Here is a 13069-nt window from a genome sequence, read left to right on the forward strand (position 1 = left end):
GATAATTTTATAATAGGCTATTCATTTTTAATCATATTAGCTACTTTATTGGGTTGACTGGGAAAAGAAACCAATTGGTTTAAAGTAAAACACAGACTATAGCATTGACTTCTCCTTGAACTTACTATAGCAGATAAGATCAACTTGTCACAAGTATGGTTTGTTCCCATTTTTTCACTCTTTCTTCTTTTTGTTCTATTGATTGTTCCCATTCAAGGCATTTTCTTCCGAGTGTTTTCTTTTCATTTTGATACGTTATGTTATTAAAAGTTGACGCAATGAAATATTAGTCTAATTTTTCTAGAATAACTAGATCTGATTGAAGCCAACTTGCTTCTTTAATTTCAAAACGTTGTCGATTATGATTATAAAGTTTCTTTTTTAAGATTTGAATAAAATTTCTATATTGTTAAACTTCTATATTGTTTAGAAGAACGCAAGTCTGTCTGATTAACTTCCAAAATGTAATCAAAAAGTAAATTTTGAAGCAATTCATTTTTATCGACTAAAACTCTGTCTTTAATAACTAAATAAAGCTGATTTTTAATAAACTTTATATTCATTTTAAACTAAAAAGAGAGATAAATTATTTTAACTGTTGTATGCATATATATATATATATATATATATATATATATATATATATATATATATATATATATATATATATATATATATATATATATATATATATATATATATATATATATATTTATATATATATATATATATATGTAAATTATGTTAGTGTATTTTACAAATAGAGTGCTCAATGTTCTTAAAGAACAGAGCAATAATTAATTAGTAAAAAACACTTATCTAACTTTTATCTTCGACTTGAAGTTTCACCATTGCTGGATCATCAGGAAGAGTTACTAAATCTCAAAAAAAATTTAATTTATAGAAAAAAATATTTTACAGGAAGTTATAAATTATTATAAAACTATTATAAAATTATTATAAAAATTATTATAAAAATTTTTTATAATAATTTATAACTTCCTGTAAAATATTTTTTTCTATAAATTGAATTTTTTTTTAGATTTAGTAACTCTTGCTGATGTTCCAGCAATGGTAAAACTTCAAGTCGAAGATAAAAGTTAAGTAAGTGTTTTTTACTAATTATATATATATATATATATATATATATATATATATATATATATATATATATATATTAGGGTGTCCCAGAAATGCACGGTAATTTTTTTTTTTTTTGAGTAGTTGATGTCTCACCCTCTGAAAAGTGTCTCTTGGGTACAATAATTAAATTGGTGAAGTTACAGCTCATTTGAACAAGTTTGAGAGGTCCCCCTTTTACTATCGAGTTAATTCAAAATCCATATCAATAATCTTAAACAATATGCACAAAATGAGTGAAATAAAGCTAGAAATGCAAACTAGTTTAATTATCTCACTGCTGACATTAATTAGAGTTTAAAATATTATCAACAATTACCTATAGAATGATAATCTTTATTAGAGAATGCATAAAATGTATATTTTTGACCAGTCAACTCGCTATTTTAAACAAAAGTTTAGAAACAAATTTTACTTTTACTTATTATTATTTTCTGCTGTGCTATTGTCACATGACCAAATGGCTATTTTGTTCACTTTTATTTTTAGTAAACACAATTTGCTCATGTTTTATTGTATATAAATTTGTGCAAAAAACAAGAAATACAGCAGCAATTCGTGGGTTTGATAATTATTGTCCTAATAATATAACAATTATGTAATCATTTTTTAATTGTATTCTCCAAATATTTCTAAAATATATTAAAATATTGAAATACAATATTAAACTACTTATACTTAATAACACTTATACTGTCATTGGCACTTGTATTATTTTTTTAGGGTATGGCTAAATCTACAGCAACCAGAAGCAATAACATATGGCCTATCGGCTTTCCAAAAGAAACCATTTCAGGTGCTCGCCTCCCTTCAGGCCAAGATCTCATTCAAAATTTTGTATTCTATCACCGTCTACAGAAGCTAAACAATAATAAAGCCGCACAACAAGTGCACGAGCAACTGCTCCCATTTTGGTTAAAATCAAGACTGCCTGTACGACAAAAACATCACATAATCACAGAAATTTAAAGATCTGTATGCTGACCAAGTTCGTTTGATGAAGCATCGTAAGAGAAATAACTCCACTGATCAATTGAACCAAAAAGAATACACAAATAAGTTGAGTCAACTTTTCGACATCAGCCATGCCAACGCTGAACAGTTGATAAAAACTAATGAAGACAGACAGTTTTTGAAATTACAACAACAATCAAGAACGGGATCGATTGGGTCTGTGGACAAAAAACTTATGGTTAAAGAGAAACGAGTTGCTAAACGTCAAAAACAATTTATCAGGGATGTCGATAATGCAGCAAAAGATGCTGTATCAAAAATTGTTTACCGTGGACGGAGTGGGTTATCATCAACAGCAGAGTCAGCTGCAGACCAACAACTGGACAGTGCAACACATTAACAACATCATCCTTTTGCCATGATTCTAATTTAAAATGATAAATCTGATGACGAATTTCTTGTACAATCACCATGCTCAAGTAAAACAAATTCTACAACACAACGCAGAAATGGCAGAGACATTATTCTTCCAAAGTTGCAGCTGTGCTGGATAGGACAAATACCAGCATTAGAAAGTCAACTATGATTCTTGCATCGGCATTCAACGAAGCTGGTGTTCCGATATCAGAGACAATATTTTCAAAGAGTACAATGCATAGACATCGTCAGCGCCGTCGTCAACAAGCTGCAACTCTTATAAAAGAAAATTATGTTCCCTCAAAATCCATTGTTCATTGGAATGGGAAACTTTTGACCGATGTTACTGGTGTGGTCAACTTAGATCGGTTACCTGTCCTGCTCTCATCACTTGTTAATGGCACTACAAAAGTTCTTAGAGTGCCAAAGTTAGCATCTGGATCAGGACGAGCAGCTGCTGATGCAGTTCATGAACATATAAAATCTTGGAAGTGTGAATCAATGATTATTGGCATGTGCTTTGACACAACAACTTCCAATACTTGAAAACTCAATGGAGCTTGCACTCTTCTAGAAAAAGCCATGGAACGTAATTTATTATGGATGGCTTGCCGTCATCATATGTTTGAAGTGCTGCTTGCCGATGTATTCAATGTTTGTCATGGACCATCCACTGGACCAGAAATTTTACTTTTCAAAAGGTTTCGTAAAAAATGGACAGAAATGAATCACACCAGAAGCCAGATCAACCCCTTTAATAATTATTCAGATGCAATTAAAGCATTCATCAAATGTCAACTTGAGGTCAGACATTCACGAGATGAATATTTAGAGTTTCTACTTCTTGCTGCACAAATGGTTGGGCTGCAGCTTGATGTAGCCATTCGCAAACCTGGTGCACTGCACAGGGCACGATGGATGGCAAAAGCCATCTACGCATTAAAAATTGAACTATTATTCACCGTAAATAAAACCATTTTTAACTTAACAGCTCGAGAATTACAAGGTATTCAACGTTTGAATCGGTTTATCATTCGTGTTTATCTTCAGTCATGGTTTTCATGCAGGCTCAGTGCTGATGCACCTGTGAATGGTAGATCGAGGCCCACATCTGATGAAAGCAGATCGAGGCCCACATCTGATGAAAATACTTACCACAAATTTTTTGAAACATCTAATATTGATGCCAGTTTTCTTGATGTACCTGGTCAGATACTCCTTCTTTCCAAGTTGCAGCAGTGTTTGTGAGGAATCTGGTTTGCATCAATGACTCTGCAGATTGGGGAACATTTACAACATTTCAATGAAACCATCACCAAAGACAAAGAGCAGAAAAAATTTTTGATTCAAGTAGTTGAACAGCATAGGAAAAACTTTGCAAAATATAATCGTGAACTGCTAGCTAAAATTTGAATTATTTGCATAATCTACATAAATGCTTATTAATTAATATTCAAACGAATTGAAATTCAATAAAATCTTGTTTTTCAATCATTTTTGACCTAATTTTTGAAATTAAAAAAAAAAAGGTATTGCAGAAACAAATCATAAAACATTTACAATCATATCATATAACACTGTATCAAAAGTTGGTAGCGAACGATCAAACACCAAAATCGTTAACTTACGACCCCTTGGGGGACCTCTAAACATTGTCCAAATGGGCTAAAATTTGGCAGGTAAACTACTGTTACCATACAGACATATTTATTTGGGAGAGACATCAATATTTTGAAACTTCATATTTTTGGGACACCCTTATATATATATATATATATATATATATATATATATATATATATATATATATATATTCTACAACAGAGATAACTACATAAGCTATGTACTAGAATAAAATAAAATTAAAAATACTCAGACGTGTCAGGAAAAACTCGCAAAACATGAAAGTTGCTAATTTTTTCTATAAAATGAACTTTTTAAAACTACACTATTTCCGAATGGGGCAAGTTGGGGCAGCTAACTTATACAAACTCTCTTTAAAAAAAGAATCGGCTTCGTGAAGGAAGTTTAAGGTAAAAAGTCCTAGCACCATAAAAAACAGTTTAAAATCGTTAAAAAGCATTTTTTAAATGCACTTTTTACAACTTGTATAAATACATATTTAAATTTTCTTTTATAAATTAAAATAGAATTACCCATTATCTTTGCATGTTACAAAAACTAAAATAAAAAACTTTGTATATAGGGATAAAATTAAGTTTTAATAATGATAAAAAAGCTGTTTTCGATCAATTTCAAACGTATATTAACGTTTAAATATATTATTTCAGTATTTCTTTTTTATACCATTAGAATCATAAGAAACAGTAGAAAATAGTTAGCTAATTGAAATTACGTTATTAGTTAGCTTATTGAAATTACGCTACGCTAAAAAACTATATTTTGGCCAAATTTTCAGTGTTTCTGAACAAATTGCTCTTATCCATTATTGAAAAATTTCAGAACAAGTTGAAAATGCAACATTAAACCTAACAGCCAAATCTTGATACAAACTTCCTAATCTCAACTTCATTAAAACAAGCAAGAATTCATCTTTAGAACATAGTTTTCTTGGTCTTCCTATTTGTTTATGGTGTTTTGGTAAGGTTCTTTTTGCATTAGATACAAAAGGAGACTTAAACCTTCTTTTTACAAATGGTAGCAAGAAGTCATGAAGCTTGTAGAATAGTTTTATGGTAGATATATTAGTATAGAAATTGCATAACTTATCATTTCTAATTATTATTTCATAAGTATATTTTTTCATTATTGTCTTGATAATTTGATTAGAAGGAGTTTTATGAGGTTTAACTTGGTACTGTATAGTATCATTCTTTTTTTCAACTTCGAGAATTCGTGAGCCTTTAAATTAAATATGAGTACTGAAAGTTTTCTTATTATTGCTAATAATTCAATTGAAAAAATAAACATGTAAAGAAACTTATTTTCCTTTTTAATTAGTTGATTATCATTAAAGCAATATATGTTTGTTTTGTCTGAACTACTTACTGATGGCAACGATGAAAAAGTAGGAATAGGATTATTCACATAGGTTTCCAAGTGCAGTAGATATAAAAGTAGACAGTGGAGTCATACCCTCAGTAAAACTATTTTCTGGTTTTTTAGTTCTGATAATAGGTTTATTTAAGAGATTATACGGATTCCCCTGGTTATAACAAATCTTTAAACTGAATTGATCTATTCTCGAAGAGCCGGACGATGTCATATTCTTTGCTATATTAGTTTTTCGTATCTTAGATGGAGGAGATAGAATCCATGCCCTGCGTTTTGTATTATAGTCCATTTTTAGCGTAGGATAGGGATTACAATCAGTAGGCATACCATCTGCAAAGTGAATTGAACAAATACGAGAATCTTTAGAAGGACTGAAAAGTTTATTACTATCTTTGTCTATTCTATTTAATAACTTATTCCAAGAATCTCTTTTTCCATAATTTTTCTTTGAGGTTGGAAACGGATAAAGTCTAAACAATCAATTATTTCAATTTTAAAATTATCTATTTTAAATTATATATCAAAAACTTAATAAATTTTATTGCACTTTATATTAATTTGTATATTTTACATTATAAATTTAAAATAGATTTAAGTTTTATTGAAGAAAAATTAATTTAAAAGTGCAAATATCGCAATAAAAGAAATAATTAACTGCTAATGATGTTATCAAATGTACAAGTAAATATATAAATTCATAAACATAAATTACTTTATGAAATAAATAAAATTATTTGTACAGCAGTGAAATTTACAGCGAGCATTTGTTTTAGCGTAAAACGAATAACCCTAAAATTTAGGGTTATTCAAATTTAATTTAGGTTAAAGGTTTCTAGGTTTAAAATGTTTAATTAAAATTTAGGTTAAAGAGCTTATTATAAGCCCTATATCCAAATAAAAATAAGTAAGATGTTGGTAAAAGAGTCTACCTTTCATTTTATGAACTTAAGTGAAATATAAAATTATGCCTAATATAGCTGTTTTATTTTTTGTATAGGTTTTATTATTATTTTATTATTAAAAGTTGAAAAACTTGTAATATATTATTAACTAAAGTTTAGCTAATAAGTTTTCCTTTAGCCTAAAGGAAAACTGTTTTTAATGTTTACGCTTAAGTGTAAACATTAAAAACATTAGGTACTTAGCATAATGGTTTTGAACACGAACGCTCGTTAGCGTGCCTTATGCACATATGTTGATCACAATTAATGAAAAAAGCAAATGATTCTACTAAGTAATAGTCTGGACGCTACGAGTAATTATTTTTTGAAAATGAAGTGGTCACTACAAAAACTAGATAAATAGTTTAAGGTTGCTGTCTTTAATAAGGAAAAACTATACGTGCCTTTCTGAATGTGCTTTTAAGGGTCAAATATAGGTGATGATGACGTCACGCTGATATATACTTTTTTAATCGAACTAAAAAATAACCTCTTGAGAAAACCTTATAACAAATAAACAACATCTTGAGAAAATCTAACAAGCGATTCTCAAACGTGTCAACCGTGCGAATGCAAACGGTTATGAAACCAATAGATGCAGCGTGCTAAGAGCACAAAAATACTTTTGTATTAGCCTCTTCTTGACTTGTGTGCAGTGATATAACTTTCTCACTGAAAATCTTAATTTTATACCGAAGCAGAAATAACTTATACCAAGTAAATAAATAAAACAGAGTATTAATTTAATAAAGATCCTGATTGACTTCTTCGAGCACGATTGAATAATTTTATCGAGCCAGATTGGTATTGGTCTGTCTCAAAATATATTGGGTATCTCCAAAATACTAAATTTTTCAAATGTATCTCCAAAAGTTTTGAGTCTAATGTTGGCGAACTGTTGAAAAAATGCCATTCCGTTAAAAGCACATGTTTTTGATGCAGCACTTTGAGGAACATGTAAGTCAAATCCTTCAAAGCGTTCTTGATCCAACGAAGATTTTTTTACTGCTAAAAGTTACTAAAATTACTAAACTTATGCATAAAATGTTATCTAAATACTAAAAGTAGTATTTATAATTTTTGTTGAATGACTAATATGTTCTTAATACACAAATAAACTCGGCTTTCGGCATCTATTTCAAGTTAAACTGCTAATTGAATGAGGGGATTACCAATACCTATACAAACAGTAGTATGAGTAAATTAACTTACGAAGAAGGTTCATCTGATTTGTTTTGACAAGGCTACCATCAGGAAATCCCAACGCCCATTGGATAGGACTCAAAAGAATAATATAGTATTTATGTATTGTGCATTCAATAATTTTTTTTTAACTCATCATTTATTCTAAATTAATTATTAACCAAAAAATCTCTTTGCTCAAAAGGAATCCAATTTGTCATTAGTATCAAAGCTCTCTCTACACATTCGTTGTTGAAATCTTTCCTTGATGGTTTTAGATTTTTTGGTGTTTGTGTTTGGTTGTGATTCCAAGTCATTTTTTAAAGTTAAAATTAATTTTGAAGCAATATGACTAGTAAGTACCCTGCGTTAAATGGTTTTAAAACCTGATTCTCCCTTGGCATTTCTGATCGTGATTGATAGTTTGTTCAATGCATTGTTCAGATGGAACTTTGTTAAACGAATCGGCTCGTTCTTCTTCTACAGAGAAGTTTCCATACCTTTTTTCGAAAAGATAATAAATTATAAAGATTTAATTTAAAGCCATTTTTATAACTAAAATTTGTTGAAATCCAAACAAAATATTTTTGGATTACAAGCTTACATAAACTGTTGATAAATACCTGGATGAATTTTAAGAAGTTGCATCATTTTGGTCCAATAGATAGTTGTGAAGCGAGAATAGTTCGGAAAATCATATGCAAAAAACCAAAGTAGCATTTGGCGTGTTGCCTCTCACTGGTCCAGTTACCAACCTTTGTTGAACGAAGCAGTGCAAAAAAAAAAAACAAAGTTAGGATTTCGATAAAGGAAAACCATGAAGTTGTAACTGGTTCAAAAATATCAATATCTTTTAACACATTTGAGTAAGAGTTTAAAGTTTTGGAGATATCATCAAACGAAGATTTCAAATTAACATAATTCATCAGAAATAAATAATGCATAATCTTGATATCAACATTAGTTTCACAGATATATTAAGGAAAACATATTTACCTCCTTTAAACAGTTAATGAACTCAGGTGAAGAAGGGAAGTGATTCAACGAGGAAAGATTGTTTTCAACTAACCTACTTTCAAAATGTTTTATCCTCAGCTGGGTTAGTTCATCTTTGAGATATTGATAAATTCTAACGGCACAATTATATTGCTTTCCCTTCAAAATACGTTCTAATGAACTTTAACCTTGAAAATAAAAAAAATTTCTTTAGAATTTTGACCTTCTTTGGTCCAAAAAAATTTGCCGGAAAATTTGCTTCGTGATAAAATGCCAAAAAAATGTAAGCAGATAAAGGAGTCATTCACCAGCGGTATCAGCTTCTTTTATTCAGACTTGTAACCAGATATCATTAAATCTTTTGCTAATATACAAGAAAAATTAAAGATGTGTGAAAAGCGCCTATTTGGAGAACAATGAATCTTTTAAGATCAATATGAGTAGGTTAATGAGGATTTACAACACTTTCGCATATATAGCTTGATCCATTATAACGTCAGTTTCTGAGACCAAGATTTTTGGCTTTAGCTTTGGGCTGGAGCAGAACTTCAAGCACTGTGCTCAAGTTTGAAGGCGATGAGTTAGAAGCAGGCAGCTAACAGTGTAGATATCTTCTGATATCCTTTATGTGTAATTAGGTAGTTAAATCCAGTCCAACTTGGGACAAATGTTATCAAAAGAAAGAAATCAAAAGAAAAATGTTATCAAAAGAAATCCAGCTTTTTTACCATTAATATGCTGTCTTTTGATAACGCGTTTGTTTGACGTAGGTGATCTAGTTTTTCCTGATTACGCTTTACATACAGAGGAAACTCTTTCTCATTTGCTTAAAAGGATCTTTCTCTTTTTCTTAAATTATTTTGTTAACATCCAGCCCGTAGTCAAAATTTTCAATGACATTTTTTTTTTTTTTTTGAGATCCTAAAAGAAGAAATCTAAAGGCGTCAAGTCGCACGATCTTGGTGACCAATTTACTTCACTGTTTTGAGAGATTGTGCGATCAGAGAACTTCACATTCAGTAAAGCCATTGTTGCATTGGCTGTGTGACAAGTCCTGTTGTAACCACAGATCTTTACAATCCACATCATTTAATGCATAAATAGTTGGTAATCATGGCACGGTATCGCTCGTCTGTCACAGAATTCCCGGCATCATTTTTATATGGCCCAAATGATTACGTTAGCAGACATTGCACAACATACCGTGACCTTTTGTGCATGGAGTGCCATTTCAACAATTTTCTTTGGTTTTCCATCAGCCCAAATGCGACAATTTTGTTAATTAATGAATCCTTTAAGATGAAAATGGGCTTCATCGCTAAAGATGATTTTTTGAGAAAAAGCAGGATCGTGCACAAGAATTGTGCACGATCCTGCTTTTTCTTGAACCTCTCAACAACAACATTACATGGAATTTTGACAAAAGATTAGTGCATGCACGCTTACAAAATTCAATTAACTTAAGAACTCAAGCCTTATGACCATTTAAAGCGCCGTAAATTCGTCAATTGGGTACGAGAGCAAAGGGGAGTCGATGAAGAATTGAGGTGCCTGGATTCTCGGCCACATTCTTGCGTACTGCAGCAATATTCTCATCTGAACGGCGTAAGCGAGTACGAGTTGTTGTTTTCACATCTGTCACTGACCCAGTTTTTTAAATTTTGCCACAATTTTTCTAATTGCACTGATGGTTAGTCGATTATGTTGACCAAAGAAATCGCGAAGTGTTCTAATTTGCATTTGTGGTTGAACAACCATTTTTGTAATTCTCTTCAACAATTTTAATGCGTTGTTTGTTTGTTAATCTTTCCATTATTTTAATTGCTAAAAGCTGTAGTTTTAGAATCTGGATGAAGAAGAAAAAAATTATTCATCGTTCGAATATAATTTGCATTAAACTTTTTGTCCGTCCTAATGAAACACCCTATACATGGGGCTTTTAATCTGTTAAATGGAATATAGGGACGTTAATGAAAGCATCATACAACCTTTTTCATGATTTTCCGGCTAGAAGAGCTGATTATGTGAACTGTTACTGAATGTGATAGTTTTCCTTAAGTGTTTCGCTCAACAAATTGGGTTGAAGACCAAAAAGTTGCAAATAGACTTTGTTTAATTTAGAAGAATCTTAAAAAAATAATCAAGTAGTGGGAGACTTTTAAGTATCACGTATTGGGAGACTTTTAAAACTAATAAGCAACCAAAATGCAAGAGCTGTGACACAGTGTTAGGGGGAATAAAAGATGAGTTAACTTTGACTAAATTGAGGTTTTTTGGTTACATTGTAAGTTTGTTGCAGAAAATCTTACTGAGATATCTAACCGGTGCCCCAACGATTCCCTTCGTTTTTGAAGATTTATTATCAACTGTTAAAAGTTGAATTGGTTTAATTATAAAACATATTTATAGATATTCTTAGCAGCATCGACAATGCTAGGCAACTTCAAAAATTTGATTTCACTAAAAAGGAAAACTTTCTGCCATTAAAAATTAATGACAATTGGATTTGCTGCAGAACGTGATATTACTGAATTGAGGAGAAAGGATGCGTTATCTCAGGATGTTATCGACAGCTTCATTGCCGTCTCGTTATCATTGGAATCCTAGAAAATTTATTCGAAAGAAGTTTGAATCGACTTTCTTTTCTGGAAGCAACTGTTTGCATCAGTCCAGTGTCAATTTTTTCTAAACAAAAAGCTGATTCTCTTTATCAGATAAAATCCGTTATAAATCTAAATCTTTCTTGCTCGTATGTTACTTCAAATGAATGTGATCAAGCTTTCATACAATTTTCAAAGTTGTTAGAGGAAAGTTCATCTACTCTTTTACCTGCATTGAAAAATTTTCACGCAGGAAATTCTTTAGAAAAGTTTATTTTGTAACCATTAAAGTTGGTGTAAATTACAAGGTTTTGTCAAAAGTTCTGCTTTTATATTTTATATAAAATATTTATTTTAATGTTATGAGCAAGCATCAATTGAGTGAGGCTTCATTATTAACAGTAATTTTGTCAGTGAAAACGTTAAAGAAAAGTATCTTATATCTTGTGGTACTATCTTATATCTTGTGGTACTATCAAGGATTTTATGGTGTCAAACAAATTGAAGGCTCGCGAAATAGAAATAAACAATGAAATGATGAAGGCTGTTCGTAGTGCCTCGTTTCAATATAAAAACTATTTTAAGGAAGTTAGAAAACTCAAGCAAAAGAAAAAGAAAATATCGTGATAATTCTTTTAGATCAGGAAATATTGGGACTTAAGAAAAAGCAAAAAGTATTGAACGAAGTATGTAAACACACAATAAGGATTTTATTACATTCACCAAGAAAGCTGGCAAACAGCAGGATGTCTTAAATGAAACTTCTTCTTACAAAAAGCAATGATCGTAAGCGAAAAAGTGAGGAACACAATTAAGAAATAAAGATGCTTGAAAAGGCTTTAGTTATATTTCATAAGAAAAAAGAAGTCAATAACGAACAATTGTATTTTACTAACAAAAAATTGTTTGATTTTTATATCCAACCTTTCAGTATTTAACAATTTTACCTTTTTACAATCAAAAATCTGGAAAAAAGCAAAATTTAAGCAAAAAAATCAGGGCATTTTGTTCTTAAATAACGGTGGCAACCCTGCTTAGTCATTTCACTTTCATTTGATCCAGCTTTTCGTTTAATACTTAACCCTAGTAACACGTGTTTAAAGCATCGATGATGGTCGTTTGTTTCGTCATAAAAACATCTTCACAAAGAGTGTTTATTTTGACATTGCCTCTTTTACTTACTTTAGAATGAAATAGAATTTTAGCAATAAAAGTTGATGCAGAAGAGGTGGAATTTCATTCTTAACTCTTGCAACTCGTTTTCATAAGGAGGCCATTCAAAGTATGTTCTTTTTTTCCAAAACCTCGCTGTAAATTTATTGTGCGACATGACCGATAAGCTGTTTAACTAGTTTTGGAATACCTTTTTTTCAAAATTCTCAATCTTTTTAAAAAAACTTAAATGATTTTCCCTTTCTCAATGTTATTGTTGTATAAGAAAGAAAGAAAAACCGTAATTTGGTGAACACTACTAAACAGAGCCGCCAAATTCTGCAACTACAGCTTCCTGCAAAGAAGTGACGGATCCAGGGGGGGTTATGCATCCTCCTTCACCATAATTTAATATAGATAAGATTGAGGCGATGTATTTTTAAGAAACACAAAAACGAGCCTTTATTAATCACAATTTTATCTTAGAATAAAAAGGATTAAACAGAAAACTGGCTATTTTACGAAAAATTGGGATTAGAAATTATAATGCAATAATTTTTAAAAAAAAAGGGTAATAAATTTCTAATAAAAAAGCGTCATAATTTTAATAGTACTATTTTAATTGTACTTTTAACTAGATTGCAAGCAACTACTATGAGAGTTTAAAGTTAA

This window comes from Hydra vulgaris, chromosome 06, assembly GCF_038396675.1.
Source record: "Hydra vulgaris chromosome 06, alternate assembly HydraT2T_AEP".
In the NCBI taxonomy this organism is placed as follows: Eukaryota; Metazoa; Cnidaria; class Hydrozoa; order Anthoathecata; family Hydridae; genus Hydra; species Hydra vulgaris.